At 43.3% G+C, this 18,930-nt stretch overlaps 1 protein-coding gene across 4 annotated transcripts in view; it reads right to left on the bottom strand.

The window, feature by feature from the left end:
- tenm1 (teneurin transmembrane protein 1) overlaps window positions 1-18,930 on the bottom strand; it is a 2,412,691-nt gene that overhangs the window by 1,423,958 nt on the left and 969,803 nt on the right. For all 4 annotated transcript variants that reach the window (XM_043704862.1, XM_043704861.1, XM_043704865.1 and 1 more), the window contains one exon: window positions 14,994-15,062. The gene's annotated coding sequence lies outside the window, so the exon portion shown is untranslated. The remainder of the gene's footprint in view (window positions 1-14,993; window positions 15,063-18,930) is intronic.

The raw sequence follows: 18,930 nt of genomic DNA, 5'->3' as shown, positions 1-18,930 counted from the left end.
ATTTGACTTATGAAATAAGAACCGTTTTAATGTTAGCAGTAGCCAGAGTCCCATTTTCACTCACAGACCAGGAATGATATCGCTGGGTAGTTCACCCACCATGAGGCACAGTGGCTCTCAGAAAAAAAGATCTTTGTCCTCCCTATCCTCACTTTCTCAAACTAATTGCTTGTCAATATTGGATGCTTATAATTCACATTACCGCCTGCCATTATTCCAATTTTTGCAAGAAAGCAAGAGCAGATGCATCATATGGTAATCAGAGTCTGAGGAATGGAAAATCATTTCAAAGCAAGAGCTTTGGGGACTGATATATTTGCCGCATAGCATATTCTCTGTTATCTTGTCTGTGCATGTGCAGAATGGATAATTCAGACCGCACCATGCAACAATTTCATAGATTCAAAAATGCACGGTCTTTGACCCTGATATTGAATCTGGTTGGTGCAGGCCAAACTACAGACAATTAATGACAGTAATACAATGTTATAAACCCTCAAGATTTTGATTAAAAAATAGTAGTTTTGAATTATATCATCTGAAGCAAAGCATGTCCCTTCATAACATAAGGTCACATAATCACAGGGAACGATAACCTTTCAGACTATTTAGTGCCTTTGTCCCAAATGCCAACTGTACCATCTTCCCATTACAATGTTGAATCAGTCTGAATAGATTCAGTATTCTGGCATAATATTTCAGTGTTTGATAATCTTCCTCACTTAATTTGTCCTTCATAATATGAACTTGTTCTTTCCTGCTCCACTCTATATCAGAAATTTGTTTTGAGTTTACTATTGGAATGGAAGGTGAGGTCAGGTGTCTGATCCAATTACATTGGTTTCCTACTGGGTGGCATAGGTTAAAATGAGCTCCTGCGAATAAATCTGAATTTGCTGTCTCCCTTTATAACATCTCGCTGAGCATTGCAATCAAGTTTCACTGGGTAGATTATTAAAAAATAAATGCAAGCATGGAAAATGAATTCACCACTCAATTATACTTTAGTGTGTTTCTCTTTGACGTTGTTGTAAATGAACGTGAATTTTGCACAAGTTTAAAGTAACAGATTTCATTACAATAATTAAAACAATCAAATTTCTACCAAAGTACAGTAATGGTGATAGTTAAAGAAACAAAACAGGTTATTAAATGTTAAATAATTTATGCAGTGCAAGCAGACTTACCGTTAGATTCCTTAAGTCTCAGTTTCTAACTGAAATTGCTTAATGAATGAATTGATCAGATACTGCATGATAGCATTTAAAAAAATTGTTGCCATTACTATGCAAGGATCTTTTTGCATTATGATTCTCATGGTCTATGGTTCTTCTCATTTAAATATAGAGAAGCTGCAGATTGACAGCCTAATTTTAAAAAAAGAATAGCACTGTCCATGAGCTAATTATGTGTTGTAATGTAGTTTGCAAGGAGGATGATGATTCTCATGAGAATCCAATTTTCCGGTGAGGATATTGTTAGTAGGACTGTTTTATTGTGCATTCAAAATTCCTCTAAAGCGTCAATTTTTCACATGAATAGCCAAATTGTGGCAGTAAGATTTGTTAAAATTGCCTATACTTACACAGCAACCTCATTATTTCAATACTGATGGACTCTTCTGGAAAAATGTTATGCTAAAATGGTAATTAGACAAGGCAGCTTCTGACTTTGGAAAGTTGCAAATTTTATTTATTCACTTAATTACAGTTGGTAAAACAGGAAATTTATGTTAATGATAATCAAGGTCTTGGGCAATGAAACATAAATTTTCCAAAGACAAAGACAGATACTCTTTTGCCATTGCTGGATTAATTTAATTGCATTAATTGGGGAAAATGGATATCTTTCTGCTTTCCTGTCCGATGGTAACATAATCATTTAAATTATTATTGAGATCAGCCTCATGGTTCAATTATGCCTCTGTGCAATTCTTCCTTCAGGAGATCAGCGCACAGTGAGTGGTGCTCTTCCTAAATGACAGCAATAGGAGACCCTCCTGCCTGACTGAAGCAGTCCGATAGAGATCACAGAGAAGTTAAGCCTCTGTGGAGCTTGCTAAAGACCCGAAGGTCCACTCATAGGAAAATGTTCAATGACCTCCTTTATTCCATCTAGATAAGTTGCACGGTGCATTGTTTCTGTGTGGGCATGAGACTGCATGCATTTGTGCAGATATGCAGCATGGCCAAGTGGATGAAAATGTAACCAACATCAGAAAGTTGAGGACAAAATGTGAGACAGTTTGGTTTGAGTGAGCACAATTTAATACATTGATGAGCCATTATGTGTGGTGAGGCTGGATGCAGACAAAGGAGTCAGCGTGTTAAATCACAACATCTCCACTTTCTACTCTAAGATCAGCAGACCTATAACTGAAGGCTGTCTGATCTCAAGATCCTCATTCATGATACAGAATAAGGTGTCTAGATCACCAGAGAATAGTGTAGCCAAGCTATATTAGATGGTGATCCTTGATTGGCAAGTCTGCAGAGTGAGAATGACCGAATTTGGTGTTGGTGTGTGGTTGTTCAGTCACAACTCAGGAATTGCACAGTGCCCGTGGACTCTGGGGAAGACCAATGTATTTTACTTTGTTACAGATTCTCACAATCGAGGCATAAGCCTCAACTACTCAAGGACACCAAAGAGTTCTTCATTCATGACACTGACACCAGTGACAGAAAGAATGTCCCATTACTGTTTCCACAACCTCTACGTGCAGGTACACCCAACCCAGTTTGTGGAAAGGTTATATTTTGATTCAAAGTCACATTCCTGTGAATTCAGCAGAGAGATATTTGGGCAGCTACTGGAGACTGACAGTTTGAGGACAGCTGGGAAACAAGTCCCTATTGAGACTCACATTGATTACAGGCTTTGTTTGGGACCATAAGAGATCTACTGGAAATGTGACAAAGGTTACGGGATAATATGATAGAGATGCCAGGGGTTATGTGCAACTTTGTGTGGACTATGGAGATATTTGTGCATGCCATGAGTTCTGCCACATTCAGGCATATGTGGATGATTTACTCCACTGATAGATTGATTACCACCTTCGAGGCTCATGCCATACAATTGACACATGTGCTCTCTGACTTGTACTGTATCTTTCTAGACATTTAGCATTACATAGCAGAAGTTAAGTGAGGAGTCAGGGGTTGAGTCACCGAAATCTCCCATGCAGTCTGTATTAATTTCAGGGAGGTAGGAAGCTGCAATTGCAGATCTGGATGAAGAAACGCATGCCAGTTGCACCAGGAGCTTTCCATCAGGACACGATTGGTGGCTTATCCACATCTCCTATCACTGGGCACATTATACCTGCATCCATGGAGGACAAGCCCAGCAAAAGTGAGCTCTTAAGATCCCGAACCTCCAGCAGATGCAGGTAAAAGTTATCACAGCTGTGACCAAGATTAGAATATTTTGTTTGAATTCGACAAGGTTCCCCATGGTTAGCAAGGTGAGATCTCATGGAATACAGGGAGAACTAACCATTTGGAAATAGAACTGTCTCAAAAGTAGAAGAGAGAGGGTGGTGGTAGAGGGTTGTTTTTCAGACTGGAGATCTGTGACCAGTAGAGTGCCACAAGGATCGATGCTGGGTCCACTACTTTTCAGCATTTATTTAAATTATTTGGATGCGAGCATAAAAGGTACAGTTAGTAAGTTTGCAGATGACACCAAAATTGGAGGTGTAGTGAACAGCGAAGAAGGTTACCTCAGATTACAACAGAATCTTGATCAATTAGGCCAATGGGCTGAGGAGTGGCAGGTGGAGTTTAATTTAGATAATTGTGAGGGCAATTTGAATTTTAGGAAAGCAAATCTTAGTGGACTAATACACTTAATAGTAAGGTCCTAGGGAGTGCTGCTGAACAAGAGTCTTTGAAAGAAGAGTCGCAGGTAGATAGGATAGAGAAGAAGGGGTTTGGTATGCTTTCCTTTATTGGTCAGAGTATTGAGTGCAGGAGTTGGGAGGTCATGTTGCGGCTGTACAGGACATTGGTTAGGCCACTTTTGGAATATTGTATGCAATTCTGGTCTCCTTCCTATTAGAAGGACGTTGTGAAACTTGAAAGGGTTCAGAAAAGATTTACAAGGATGTTGCCAGGGTTGGTGGATTTGAGCTAAATGGAGAGGTTGAACAGGCTGGGGCTGTTTTCCCTGGAGCATCGGAGGCTGAGGGGTGACCTTATAATTAGACAAAGTCTCTTCCTTAGGTGGGGAAGTCCAGAACTAGAGGGCATAGGTTTAGGGTGAGAGCGGTAAGATATAAAAGAGACCTAAGGTGCAACTTTTTCACGCAGAGGGTGGTACATGTATGGAATGAGCTGCCAGAGGAAGTGGTGGAGGCTGGTACAATTACAGCATTTAAAAGGCATCTGGATGGGTACATAAATAGGAAGCGTTTGGAGAGATATGGGCCAGGTGCTGGCAGGTGGGACTACATTGGGTTGGGATATCAGGTCGGCATGGATGAGTTGGACTGAACGGTCTGTTTCCGTGCTGTACATCTCTATGACTCTATTTACAAATTTGGGCTGAGTCTCATGGTACTTTTGGTTAAGCCTGAAATATGTTGGTTATTTCATAGATTTTGTCACCGTGAGAGCTGATGAGTTCTCTCACTTTATCTTATGAAACTTCACTTCTTAATTAATTCCCATGCCCATAGTGTCTCTGATTTAAACCCAATTTTACCACATGCCATTTCTAGAAAACCTCACTGCTCAGCAGATATCCTGGTATACACTGGTATCTTGTGCTCCTGTTCCATTTTTAAAAGCCCATTGTGAACCTGGAGAAGCACAGTCTGTCTGGAGCTGGCTGCCATTTGCTCTGGACATGGCAGACATGGGAGAAATGGCCTCTCTGGAGGTGCTATTGGTTGGGATGGCGACACCACCCATTGTCAGTCTTCCTGCCCTATTGTGGGCTGTTTTTATCATGCAATGAGAGAGAGGGGCAGATGTTATGAGAAGTTGCAATGTGTGGCATGGCTGTTAATGTTGGTGCAAGTGTCCAGAACGAGTGAGTAGTCAAGACAGAGGTAATGCAGAGTTAATGGTGTTGGGGATTGGGGTGGGTGCAGATGAGTGGAGAGGATAGTGCAGGTAGGAGTGATAATGGTAGAGCATGAGTCTTGGTGAGGAGGTGGGTGACATTAGCAGAGTGAGTTTCATTGTCTTTTTGCCCAATGTTGAGGTTTTTTGGCCAGTTTGGTGACACAGGGAGCTGAATATTAATTACATGAATTGGGCTGTTAACAAAATGTTTAACAACCTATAATGACGATCAATTAACTAGTCACCACTCTTGAGTGAGAAATTCACTATGCCAGTCGTGAAACAGAGAAACAGATGTTTCATGTTGCTCCTGATGTCAAGATGGACATGGGGTTCAGATCAGAGTGGTGCTGGAAAAGCACAGCAGATCAGGGAGCATCTGAGGAGCAGGAAAATCAACATTTCAGGCAAAAGTCCTTCATCCTGATGAAGGCTTTTGCCTGAAATGTTGATTTTCCTGCTCCTCGGATGCTGCCTGACCTGCTGTGCTTTTCCAGCACCACTCTGATCTAAACTCTGATTTCCAGCATCTGCAGTCCTCACTTTTGCCAAGATGGACATGGCCCCACTTGACATCCAATTCTGCCACACATCTGACCATAGAGCAATTTGCTCATAACTCGACAAGATTGTATTCTTGAATTCTAACGTTGACATTTTTTCTTCGATTTTATTTCTATGAAGATGAATTGACTCATGAAGGGACAGAAACTGGATAAATAAAAAGTGGATCAAAAACAATTTTCAAAAAATCATGTGACTTAGCCTTCATGACTTGATAAACTACTTGGTGAGATAATTGCTGAAGTGTTAATGTAGTTTAGCTCTTGTGCATACAAATTGTAAATTTCATTCCAGAGAAAGAGAGACCAAAATCAGGATCAGTTCAGAAAAAATTGCCAGCTGATATGCTTAAAAGTACATGAATGGAAAAAGCCATGTTTTTTCCTTTGGGTTCAGTGAGAAAAGTCAATGAGTTTGCCTGTGTCAATGGTCTTGGGGAGAGAAAGTAGTAAGGAGAATCACATCATGTGAATGTGCTGAAATTTACCAAAAGCAAATGCTTGCAACCATGTCAGTTGAGTATAGAGCATTAAAGTGAAAATAACAATGATACTTCACCAGGTTTGAGTTCCTGGGGAACTTTGCCAAATAAAGAGACCTTGGGATAAGTTTATTGTTCTTTGAAAGTGGAGTTGCATGTAGACACGGTAGTGAAGAAGGTGTTTGGTCTGCTTTCCTTTATTGGTCTGCGCATTGACTCTTGGATTTGGGATGTCATGTTGCAGCTGTACAGAACATTGTTGAGACCATGTTTGGAATACTGCATTCAGTTCAGGTCTCCCTTCTAGAGGAAAAAAGTTATTAAACTTGCAAGGGCTCAGAAAAGATTTACAAGGCTGTTGCCAGGGTTGGAGGGTTTGTGCTTTCGGGAAAGGATGAATTGGCTGCAGCTATTTTCCCTGAAGCATCAAAGGCTGAGGGGTGACCTTCTGAGATCTTGGTCATGCTACTAACACATGCCTATTGGCTCACCCCAGTTTCCCTGGGTAACAGCAGCAAGTCCGTGTGACAGACATTCATACAGTAGAAGATGCAGGTTCAGATTTCTGTTTCATTACCAGCTCATATTGTATTCCAATCTAAAATTCTAAGTCCAACTGCTTTCTGGAGAGTAGGTATAAATAAAAGCCAAATAAATTTGCCTAGCAATAGCTAGGGTGAATCAATAAAAGCCTGATGCTGGCATGGTCAGATGGTTATACAAGGTTTCATTGCTTATCAGATTTTGAAGAATCTGGGGACACCACCTGTCAATCTCCATAACTGGATTTGAGCCTGGGGTCAAAAATCTTGTATGGTGAAATTCTGCATACTTAAATGCAATGTGCTGCAGGTGTAACAGACAAAGTTTGTTCAGCAAATCTTTTCTTTAATAAACTTCCTCAAATGTAACTTCTGATGAGTCCTATTGTCCCTTAATTGATTAAATAGTGTTTGGGCAAAAAAAAAATCATTCTTCAATTCAAAATTATTTTAAAAATTGGCTTGGCTGTTAAAATTATTTATAAAATGGTTGTTCATTCCATTTTTGTATAATTACCTCCAAGTTATTGAGGATCTAACTTCGGGTCTGCCCTATTTCTCATCTATACTCTGTCCTGAGGTGATATCATCCAAAAACACAGCACTCATACATTTGTAACACTTTATTATTCCCAAGTTACTTTTACATATTTATTTCATTCACTTTCTATCCTTTTCCCATCATACAATTGCCAGTCTACTCCAAAGTTTTTTGGAACCATTACATCCTGCAATTTTATTCACTTATTTCGTTGCATCAGCCTGCCATTCTATTCTTTGCTTTTTTTGACCCATTACCATGAACTCTTCCAGACAGCAGCTTCCTGCAGTAATTGCAAATAATGTGCCTGTGATATGTCTTTATTCTCACCATAAATAAGCTTGACATTTCACTCTTTTCATGTGTTAGTTCAAGGGCTTTCTCATTCAACTCCTGCAAATGACTCTTCAAGTGCTAGCAAAACCTTCCCTGACTTTCCAGGTTCAGAACATCATGAAACATGAACAATAACATGAATAAAATGGGCCAAGGTTAAGAAAATCCTTGATATAATTTATAATGAAAAAGAAAATTTAAATTGGAGATGCAATTTTTTTTTCTACACGTACATTTCAATTTGTAAGAGACTTGCTACAAGGGGGAGAAACAATTCCAAAATTTATCATATAATCTAAGGTATAATGAAGTTGAAAGTGTTGTACCTAAGTCGTTGCTACACAATTGCCACTGGCAGTTTTGGGGAAATTAATCTGACTTTTCTAATGCAGAAAATCTGAAATTTCATGAACTAGCTCTTAAGAGGAATGTAAATTTAGAGTGCAGCTATGCTGCCAAATGCATTATGGTGCTGATTGCATGCAGTTGTGGGTTGTAGGGAGATCAATTCCACAAATACTCAGAATATTTTTTTGCATTCGAAAATCATGGTGAAAACACTTCTTTTGTTAGAGTCGTTGTCAGTTTAAAAGCACAAAGTCAAATGGATTACTTGGACACTATTCACCTCGTTAGATTTTTGATTTTCTGACCTCCACATTCCCCATGAACTATATGAACACACACACACACACACAAATATAAGATGGAGGCACATACACACAAGACTGAAGATCTGCCTTTTGAGATTATCTGCAAAGAAGTTAAAATATTTCCACATTCTTTGAGCTATGATGCCCACTTTATATTTTGCATAGCTTGAAATAAAATGATTTCTGAAAAATCTTGGGCATGTTTGAAAACATGGGAACTATACAGAAACACCTTGCATTGTTTATTTGTTTACATTGCAGCATGAAAATCAACTTAAAGTAACCACCGAATTGAGTTATAACCCTGGGTATGGCATTAATGCAGCAGAAAACAGGCACTACTGTTTTGAGTAAAGGGAGTTGAAAGAAAATGACAGCTTCTTTTTGCATAATTTAATTACTTGATTTTTATTAAGTCCTCAATTCAGATTCCTAACATCTCAATTGCAACAAAACAAAATAAAGAACTGTGCACCTGGAAATCTGAAACAAACAAACACAGGAATTGCTGGAGAAACTCAGCAGGTTTGAACAGCATCTTTGAAAAGAAAAGAGTTTACATTTTGAGTACAGTTCTGAAGAAGAGTCAGTAGAGTTAAAACATTTACTCTGTTACCTCAATAGCAATTATAAATTCAGACTTAAATCAGAAACCCAAGGATCAATGAGGAAGCAACATAATCTGATAGGATTATCACTGAAACTGTTTTGTTGCCAGAGTAAATCTTGCTGATACTCATGAGGATTAGTCTATGACCAGCATAATTGGTCTTAGATGAAATTGTACCTTTAATCAGGATCAATCAATTCTCTGGAACCTAACCTGTTATATATACTTTTTTTAAAAAATATATCTTATTTATCTATTCAACCTGTTCAGAGGTGCCTTCTTGAATCCCTGTAGTCCATATCTGTCAATACATGGACAATGCTGAAACAGAGGGAATTCCTGGATTTTGACCAAGTGACACGGAAGGAATGGCAATATATTTCCAAATCAGGATGGTAAGTGACTTGGAGGGGAACTTGTACACGGTGGTGTTCCCATGTATCTGCTGTCCTTGTCCTTCTAGTTGGTAGTAGTCATGGATTTGGAAGGAGTTTTAGTGAATTTGAGTAGTGAATCTTGCAGATGGTACTTGCTGCTGCTCCTAATCATCAGTGGTAGAGGGAGTGGAAGTTGTGGATGAGTTGCCAATCAAGTAGGCTGCTTTATCCTGGATGGCAGGTGAAAGTGGGTACTACAGATGCTGGAGGTTAGAGTCAAGATTAGAGTGGTGCTGGAAAAGCACAGCAGGTCAAGCAGCATCTGAAAAGCAGGGAAATTGACGTTTTGGGCAGGCGCCCTTTTTCAGGAATGAGGTCGAGGCTCCCACCTTCATTCCTGATGAAGGGCTTTTGCCCGAAACATTGATTTTCCTGCTCCTCGGACGCTGCCTGGCTTGCTGTGCTTTTCCAGCACTACTCTAATCTTGACTCTAAACTCCAGCATCTGCAGTTGGGGGCCATGGACCTGACCAGGTAGAGACAGAAGGAACGGTCTTTGCAGAAATCAAATAGGTGTGGGGAGGGAAATATATCCCTGGTGGTGGGGTCCATTTGTAGGTGACGGAAATGTTGACGAATGATGCAGTTTATGCAGAGGTTGGTGGGTTGGAGGTTGAGGACCGGGGTGGGGGGGTGTGGTGAAACGGTTAAAAATTATGTCCCAATACATGTGTGAATCTAACCGGAATGGAGGTGTTGCTTAGTCCCGTGTGAATCTTATTACACACCTCCCCGTGTGAATCTTCTTATCTGTATGTAACCAGAATGGAATGTGTTTTTTAGCCTTGCTCTGCTGTTCACATGAATGTTTATATCTGGAAAAGAGTATATCAGCTGGAAAAGTCTCCAGTTCGGTGAGTCTGCTCCGGGGTTACGTTTAACCGCCGAGCGTGGGTTGTTGGCAACCGCTCTACGAGAACTGACGGCTCCCAGTTCCGGTAACATGTAGAGTGAGTATAAGCCAGACCCGTTGGTTGTGGCGACGCTGCGGGGAATAAAATGCCCATATTCTAGCAGACTCGCCTCTTGGTCGTTTGTTCTGTGTCAGACTACTCTCCTACGAACCTGACCTTGAGAATTTTTTAAAACAGGGGGGTCTGTCCTTGATGCAGGTGAAGGGATGGGGTTTGAGGGTGGAGGTGCAGGACATGGATGAGATGCGTTGGAGGGCATCGTCAACCACGTGGAAGGGGAAATTACGGTCTTTAAAGAAGGAGGCTATCTGGTATGTTCTGTGGTGGAACTGGTCCTCCTGGGAGCAGATACAACGGAGGCGGAGGCATTGGGAATGTGGGATAGCATTTTTGCAGGAGGTAGGGTAGGAGGAGGTTTAATCCAGGTAACTGTGAGAGGTGGTGGGTTTATAAAAAAAATCAGTGTTGAGTCGGTTGTCGTTGATGGAGACAGAGAGGTCTAGGAGGGGAGGGAGGTGTCAGAGATGGTCCATGTGAATGTAAGGTCGGGGTGGAATGTGTTGGTGAAATTGATGAACTGCTCAACCTCCTTGTGGGAGCACTAAGTGGCACCGATGCAGTCATCAATGAAATGGAGGAAAAGATGAGGAGTGGTGCCAGTTTAACTCTGGAAGATGTACTGTTTTACGTAGCCGATAAAGAGACAGGCACAGCTGGGGTCCATGCAGGTGCCCATGGCTACCCCTTTTGTCTGGTGGAAGTGGGAAGATTCAAAAGAGAAATTGTTGAGAGTAAGGACCAGTTCAGCCAAACGAATGAGAGTGTCAGTGGAAGGGTACTGCTTGGGACATTAGGAGAGGAAGAAACGGAGTGTTTCGAGGCCCTGGTCATGGCAGATGGAGGTGTAGAGGGACTGGATGTCCATGGCGAAGATGAGACATTGGGGGCTAGGGAAATGGAAGTCTTGGAGGAGGTGGAGGGGTGGGTGGTGTCCTGAATGTATGTGAAGAGTTCCTGGACTGGGGGGAGTAGGACAATATCGAGGTAGGTGGAGATGAGTTCGGTAGCCAGAAGCAGGCTGAGACAATGGGTCGGCCGGGTTAGTTAGGCTTGTGGATCTTGGGAAAGAGGTAGAATTGGGTGGTGCAGGGTCCTGAACTATGAGGTTGGAAGCATGAATGGGTGGTCCCCTGAGGTGATGAGATTGTATATGGTCTGGGAATGATGGTTTGGTGATGGGGGTGTGAGGTCATAGTTGAGGGGTGTCCCACCTGTCAATCTTCCTTCCCAACTATCCACTCCACCCTCCTCTCCGACCTATCACCTTTACTCCTTCCTCCATCCACCAATTGCACTCCCAGCTACCTTCTTCCCAGCCCCACCCCCTCCCATTTATCTCTCCACCCCAGAGGCTTCCAGCCTCATTCCTGATGAAGGACTCCTACCTGAAATGCCAATTTTCCTGTTCTTTGTGGATGGTGGGCAGGCATTAGGGAGTCAAGAGGTGAGTTACTTGCACAGGATTCCTAGCCTTGACCTTCTCCAGTAGCCACTGATTTATATGGCTGGTCCAGTTCAATTTTTAGTCAATAATAACCTCCAGGCTTTTGAAAGTGGGGATCAGTGATGGTAATGAAATTGAATGTCAAGGTCAATTGCTTTATTCCTTCTTGTTCCAGACTTTCATTGTCTGGCAATTGTGTGCCATGAATGCTATTTATCACATTTCAGTCCAAAGTTGGATACTGTCCATGTCTTGCTGCATTTGAACACAAACTGCTTCAGAATCTGAGGAGTTGTGAATGATGTTGAACATTGTGCAATCTGACCTCATGATGGATTGAAAATCATTGATGTTGCAGCTGATGATGGTTGGGCCTGGGACACCACCCTGAGGAATACCTGCTCAGATATCCTGAAGCTGAGATATCTGACCTCCAACAAGTACATTCATCTTCTTTTGTGCCAGGCATGACTCCAATCAGTGGAGAGTCTTGCCCCAATTCCCAATCACTCCAGCTTTGTGAGCCCTCCTTCATGCTCTACCCCATTGAATGTGGCCTTGATGTCAAGGGTGGCCACTTTCAGTTCACCTCTGGAATTCAGCCATTTTGTCCATCTTTGAACATGTAATGAGCTCAGGAGGTGAGTGACCCTCGTGGAATCCAAACCTGATGTCAATTAGCAGGTTTTTACTGAGCAGGTGCTGCTTCCTAATGACACCTTTCATCATTTTACTGATGGATGAGAGGAGACTGATTTGATTGGGCAGGAATTATCCAATTTGGATTTGTCATGCCTTTTATCTGCAGGACATATTTAGGCATATTTCCACATTATAAGGTAGATGCCAGTGTTGTAGCAGAACTTGACCAGTTTGGCTAGGGGTAGAGCAGGTTCAGAGCAGAACCATCAGCACTATTGCTGGCATGTTGTCAGGATCCACAGTCTTTGCAGTACGCAGTGTGTTAGCTGCAAAGTGGTATCTATGATGCTGTGGACCTCTGAAGCAGACCAAGATGGTTCACCTACTTGGCACTTCTTCTTCCATCACTCCTTCCATGAGGTCTTACAGTCACTCAATAGTTAAGGAAAGTAGCAGTTAAACAATATTTGAATATTAATAGTGACAACAGTCAAAGGAAGTGAAAAAGAGAGAAAATGTCAAAGACAGAATGAGAAACTTAAATGAGGCACCTCTGCATATTATGGCCAACACTCCTGTGCCATATTAATAGAATGCTGTACTTTTGGAGGTGTTGTCTCTCAAATGGAATGTCAAGCAGAATCCATGGCACTAATTCAAAAGAAAGCAGGGGAGTTTCCCCAGTCACCAAACCAATATTTATCCCTCACTAAACCAGATTTGTGTGATTTATTTTCTCACAGATCAGCTGATTTGTTTCAGTTGTGAAAGCATTCCAAAGTACTTCACAACCTGTAAAATGCTTTGGGATTTCCTTAATTGATAATGGGTGTTGTTTAAACACAAGTCTACCTGTGTCATTTTTTTTCCCCTCTGTTTCTTATTTGACATTCAAAATTGAAACAGGTAAATTATTTCCCTCAATATACCTGGATGTTTTCTATTTGAAAACAAAGGCTCCTAAGTCTTCGAGCTGTATTGTCAATGGTAGAAGATGCAATTTGTAGACAGTGCAAATCTTTCCTCTTTGAAAATCAAAATAACTTGGATATTCACCAGTCGGTGAATAGCTTTAAAGTATCATTTGAAATGTGTCAATAGAATTACTTTGAAATTAAAGCACATCAGCATCACAATTTAACATTTATTTTAATGGATATTTTTAAACCATTTACCGGTAAAGTAATATACAAAGATGTCACAAAATTGAAGTTTTCATATGCTAATACCATAAATTGAAATTTCTGCAAAACTGAATATAAATATCCAATAATTTTAGATTTATTGCTCGAAAAGGACATTTTGTTGAGCTCTTCATCTTGTACTTGTAGGATAATTCACTTAAAATTATACCAAAGAGGCAACAATAATCCTACCGAGTGAGAAAATAGTGCTGATGTGCTTACATGTGATTGGTAGAGGTGCTGCCATGGAAAAGATACCAATTAACAATGATTGACAGTTAACAGCTAAGTTTTTTTTTAAATTATAGACCAGGCAGGTTGACACTGAGAAGTGTGTTGAAGCAGGCATAGATGTTCATTCTGTCAGTAAAGAACAGGGTTCTGTGTGTTATATATGTAGCTTCCAGTATATATGCAAGTGTGCCAAAGTGAGTATAACTGAAAATCTTAATTGATTGTCAAGTCATTTCTTGCTCAATAAGACAAGATCATAAATGGGCTGAAGCCATCATAATTTTGTAAAGTGTCCAGTCCAGATTATACTGGAAGAGGGAGGTATTTCAAAAGTTTGAGTAGCAGGTGAAGCCTTCTGCTTTGTATTGCTACAATAACAGTAGCAACAGGTATGATTTTGGCTACTAACAGGATGCTATCATTAAGCATAAAAGACATCCTGCCTCCCAAATAAATGAGTATAATGCTGCATGAATTTCAATGCAGGTACGAAGATATATATGTGGGTTATCCATCACAACTATTGGCAGATCTTATCAAACAACTTACCCCTTCAGCATTTCACAACAAGCAATGTACGCAAGGTAACCAATCAGCCCATACATAAAAATCGCAAATTTGCATCATAGCAACGAACATTAAATGTTATTCTGCAATTAGATAACATTCGCTACAAAATCCTGAAGGTGTGAATAATTGATGTTTAATTTAACACCTATAAATCTGCTGTCCAGTCAGGTATGTTGATAAACCTGATCTTGTACTGCAAGTGTAGAAGATGGAACATGTCGCTGGCCTAAGAATTAAATCTATCCTGAGTTATTGCCAATAAGCTGACAGCTGGTACATTTCAGAAACAGTCTTAGAACTAGCTGACAACATATTGATGTCAAATTCTAGTTGCCTATAAAAGATGGTAAAGGCAACTGCTCAGTTTATACTTATACTTCAGTTTATACTTTATGTTGAGGTTGCAATTCACACCCTGCACTGTAATTAATTCTAATCTCATTTAACTTGAGTCTAAGACAAGTAACTGATGTATGTTGGACTTGTGTGTGTGAACAATTCAGGGACAAACTCTCTTGTCTCATCAACTGTCTACTTCAGACAGCTTCCTCTTCCATACCAGTGCTTGCTTTTCAGCTTCTATCTTTGGAAGGTGTTATGTATCTCTTAGAGACTGTCAATCACCCTTCATCACGAATTGCCCTGGTCATACATACAAATTCAACACATTGAGAAAAGGGTAAAGAAAATTGCTGGTAGCACTCACCAGTTGGAACCGACAGAATTAATGTTACATCCTCCCAATGTCACACATCAGTATCAGTAATGGCCACAACTGATGAAACAAAAATACGCATGATTACAGGAAGTCAAAACTTAAAACCAATTACCTGAAACAATATTGCAGGTGATTAATGCAAATTCATAACTGGAGGCTCTGACACAATTTTAGTCTCATACTTTGCTTAAAAGAGCAGTACTCATACAGTGGTCATTGCTCATATTGAAACAAAGCCATCAACCCAACGATCTTGAATCATTTAGGGTAGTTTAGTTTGCAATGAGGCTACAAACGCCAAAAATCTAAAACAACAACAAAAAATGGCACAAAATTCAAACCATGCCTTTTAGCACTTGTGAAATTAAAGATAGACCATTACTATCAAAAGTTTATACCTGTTGCTCTCTGCACTGTTGTTTTCCTTGCTATATATATCCAATAGTTGCTTTCAACTCCAAATTGGTAAGTTTTTTTTTTGAATGCATTTCAATATCAAAATACTTTTGTGACAAAAGTATTACAAAAAATAATTTATTTGAAGCTACAAACTAATCAGCAATGGACCGTGCCAAATGCTTGGCAAAATCAGAAGTGTTGGAACAAAATCAGAGATCTTAGAGGTGCTTGCAGTTTTTGTAACGAGGTCAGCCAGTTCGTCACCCTGATCCGACTTTTGTACGCCGCCGTAGAGTGTCTGGTTAAAGTCAACGGGTCCCTGACGGCGCCTCTTCGCTTCAGGAGAGGAGTGCATCAAGGCTGCCCCCTGTCCGGCCAGCTGTATTCCCTGTGCGTGGAGCCTTTCCTGCGCCTCTTGTGGAGGAGGTTGTCGGGGCTAGTTCTGCGCAGCGCGGGCATTGGGTGGTCCTCTCGGCCTATGCCGACGACGTGCTCCTCACTTTCACTGACCTGGGGAGGATGCGTGAGTGCCAGGCCATGTACTCGGCAGCATCTTCTGCCAGGATCAACTGGGCCAAATGTTCCGGACGACTGGTCGGTCTGTGGTGGGTGGACTCCCTGCCGAAGGAATTACGGGGGGGTCCAGCTGGAGTACCACCCATCTCCTCTACCTTGGGGTCTACCTCAGCCCGGCTGAGGAATCCTGGCAGGAGCTGGAGGCCAAAGTCTCAGCTCGCCGAGGTCGCTGGACAGGACTGCTGCGAGTGCTATCTTACAGGAGTTGAGTGCTGGTCATAAACCAGCTGGTGGCCGCCATGCTGTGGTACCAATTGGTCACTTTGGTCCCTCCTCCTGGCTTTGTCTCTGACATCCAGAGAACATTGGTCGACTTCTTCTGGGACAAAAAGATGCACTGGGTCGCTGCGCAGGGTCTGAGTCTCCCTATTGAGGAGGGCGGTCAGTCGCTGGTGTGCGTCCGCACCCAGGTCGCAACGTTCCGCCTTCAGACCTTGCAGCTATACCTTTTATGTCGAGCCTCCTCCTAAGTGGAGCGCCCTGGCGACGTATTTTTTCCGCCTGATGCGTAACCTCAACTACGACACGCAGCTCCTGTTCGTCGACCGTGACGGTTTGGAGGTCGCCCTCAAGACGCTGCCTGTCTTTTACCAGGACCGGATCACATGGTCGAATCACATTGCGCCTACCCTCCGGCTGGAGTAGCGGCTGTCGTCAGGGAGCCGTTGCTCAGGAATCCGCATCTCCGTACTCATGGGTTCGAGTGGCTGTCGGAGGGGAGGGCCGTGGCGGCGAGGGTGACCAGGGTCAGGGACGTGCTGGGTGCCGGGGGCCTGGGCTGGACGCTGCCGCAGGACATAGCGAGCAGGGCAGCGATAGACGTCTGGTACCACCGCCATCTGACGCCTTAAAACGGCGGTGCTCGGACCTGACGTAGTGCACCAGTTGGAGGACGCTCAGGTGTGCGGTGGGATCCCGTCTGCGCTCACCCCAGCCCGGACGGAATTTCACATTGGCCCCAAGGTCCTGTACTTCCCGCGGGAGCCTGTGCCCCACAACCTGAGCCGCCTCCAGAATTTTTAATTTTGTCCCTTTAAGGACGTAAACAGGCAGGCCCTGTATCGACTGCTGCTGCACACCATCTACCTCTTCTCCCTCCTCCACTGCCCAGACACGCCTTGGCGTGCCCAGTTGCCACTGGGCAGTGGGGATTCCTAGTGGAGGGCTCTCTACGTGGGAGTCCTCCCCCTTTCTCTCGGGGTTACGGGGTGGAGGGCGCTGCACGCAGCAGTCCCCTGCAACCGCAGATTGCGGTGGTTCACAGACTCCCAGCCCAACTGCTTGTTCTGTGGTTTACAGATTTCCAGGCCAACTGCTTGTTCTGTGGCGCTGTGGAGTCACTTGTATTTTTGGTGTGGGTGTTTGCACTCCCTTTTTGATTTTCTTAAAAACCTCATCTTCTGCTTTTGGTTGCACTTCAGTCTCACGCTTCTGATCTTCGGACACCCGGTACGGAGGAGGGAGGGCAGGTCTGAAGACCTCCTCGTGCGTCTGGGCCTGGCCAAACTGGCCATCAACAGGTCCAGGCAGCGGGCCGTGGAGGGGGTCATTAGGGCCAACTGCCTGCCCCTCTTCCGCGGTTACGTTAGAGCCCGGGTGTCCTTGGGTAAGGAGTACGCCGTCTCCACCAACACCCTGGAGTTGTTCAGGGAGAGGTGGGTGCCGCAGGGAGTGGAGTGCATTATTTCCCCCTCCAACTCTATTTTGATTTAATCCCTGCCCTCCCCTTCATTGTTTGATCACACAGCATTGCCCTTTGATGTGAAGGGCACTGCTGGTCGCGAGCCACTCGGGTGTTTTCTTTCTTCCTGGTGGTGGAAATTAGAACATAGAACATAGAAGAATACAGCGCAGTACAGGCCCTTCGGCCCTCGATGTTGCGCCGATCCAAGTCCACCTAACCTACACTAGCCCACTATCCTCCATATGCCTATCCAATGCCCGCTTAAATGCCCATAATGAGGGAGAGTCCACCACTGCTACTGGCAGGGCATTCCATGAACTCACGACTCGCTGAGTAAAGAACCTACCCCTAACATCTGTCCTATACCTACCCCCCCTTAATTTAAAGCTATGCCCCCTTGTAATAGCTGAAAGATTCGTACACCTTGTGTCTCTCACTGTGTCTCACACCTGCACACACACACCATGGGTGCTGGGGAAAAAATAAGGACTACCGCAGTTAGGTGGTAGTGTGGGGGTTAATAAAAATAAAGAAATTAAAAAAAAACAGGCATGTCGCCCTGAGAGCCAGATTGGGGGTAGGCCGTGGAACAGTCCATCTTCCGCAGCTACCCTGGCACCACCCCCCACCTCTTCCTCCGCTGCATCGATATCTGTATCGGCGCTGCCTCGTGCTCGCACGAGGAGGTTGAACAGTTTATCCACTTTACCAACACCTTCCACCCTGACCTCAAATTTACCTGGACCGTCTCAGGCTCCTCCCTCCCCTTCCTAGACCCCTCCATTTCTATCTCGGGCGACCGAATCAACAGGCACATTTACTATAAACCGACCGACTCCCACAGCTACCTTGACGCCACCTCCTCCCACCCTGTCCCCTGTAAAAGCGCCATCCCATATTTCCAATTCCTTCGTCTCCAATGCATCTGCTCCCAGGAGGACCAGTTCCAATACCAGATGGCCTCCTTCTTCAAGGACCGCAATTACCCCCCAGACATAGTCGACGATGCCCTCCACCGCATCTCCTCCACTTCCTGCTCCTCCGCCCTTGAGCGCCGCCCCTCCAATCGCCACCTGGACAGAACCCACCTGGTCCTCACCTACCACCCCACCAACCTCCATATACATTGTATCATCCGTCGTCATTTCCGCCACCTCCAAACGGACCCCACCACCAGGGATATATTTCCCTCCCCTATCAGCGTTCCAAAAAGACCACTCCCTCCGTGACTCCCTCGTCAGATCCACACCCCCCACCAACCCAACC

This window comes from Chiloscyllium plagiosum, chromosome 15, assembly GCF_004010195.1.
Source record: "Chiloscyllium plagiosum isolate BGI_BamShark_2017 chromosome 15, ASM401019v2, whole genome shotgun sequence".
NCBI classification, from domain to species: domain Eukaryota; kingdom Metazoa; phylum Chordata; class Chondrichthyes; order Orectolobiformes; family Hemiscylliidae; genus Chiloscyllium; species Chiloscyllium plagiosum.
The sequence above is the reverse complement of the archived record's forward strand: the minus strand, read 5'-3'. Positions and strand labels throughout refer to the sequence as shown.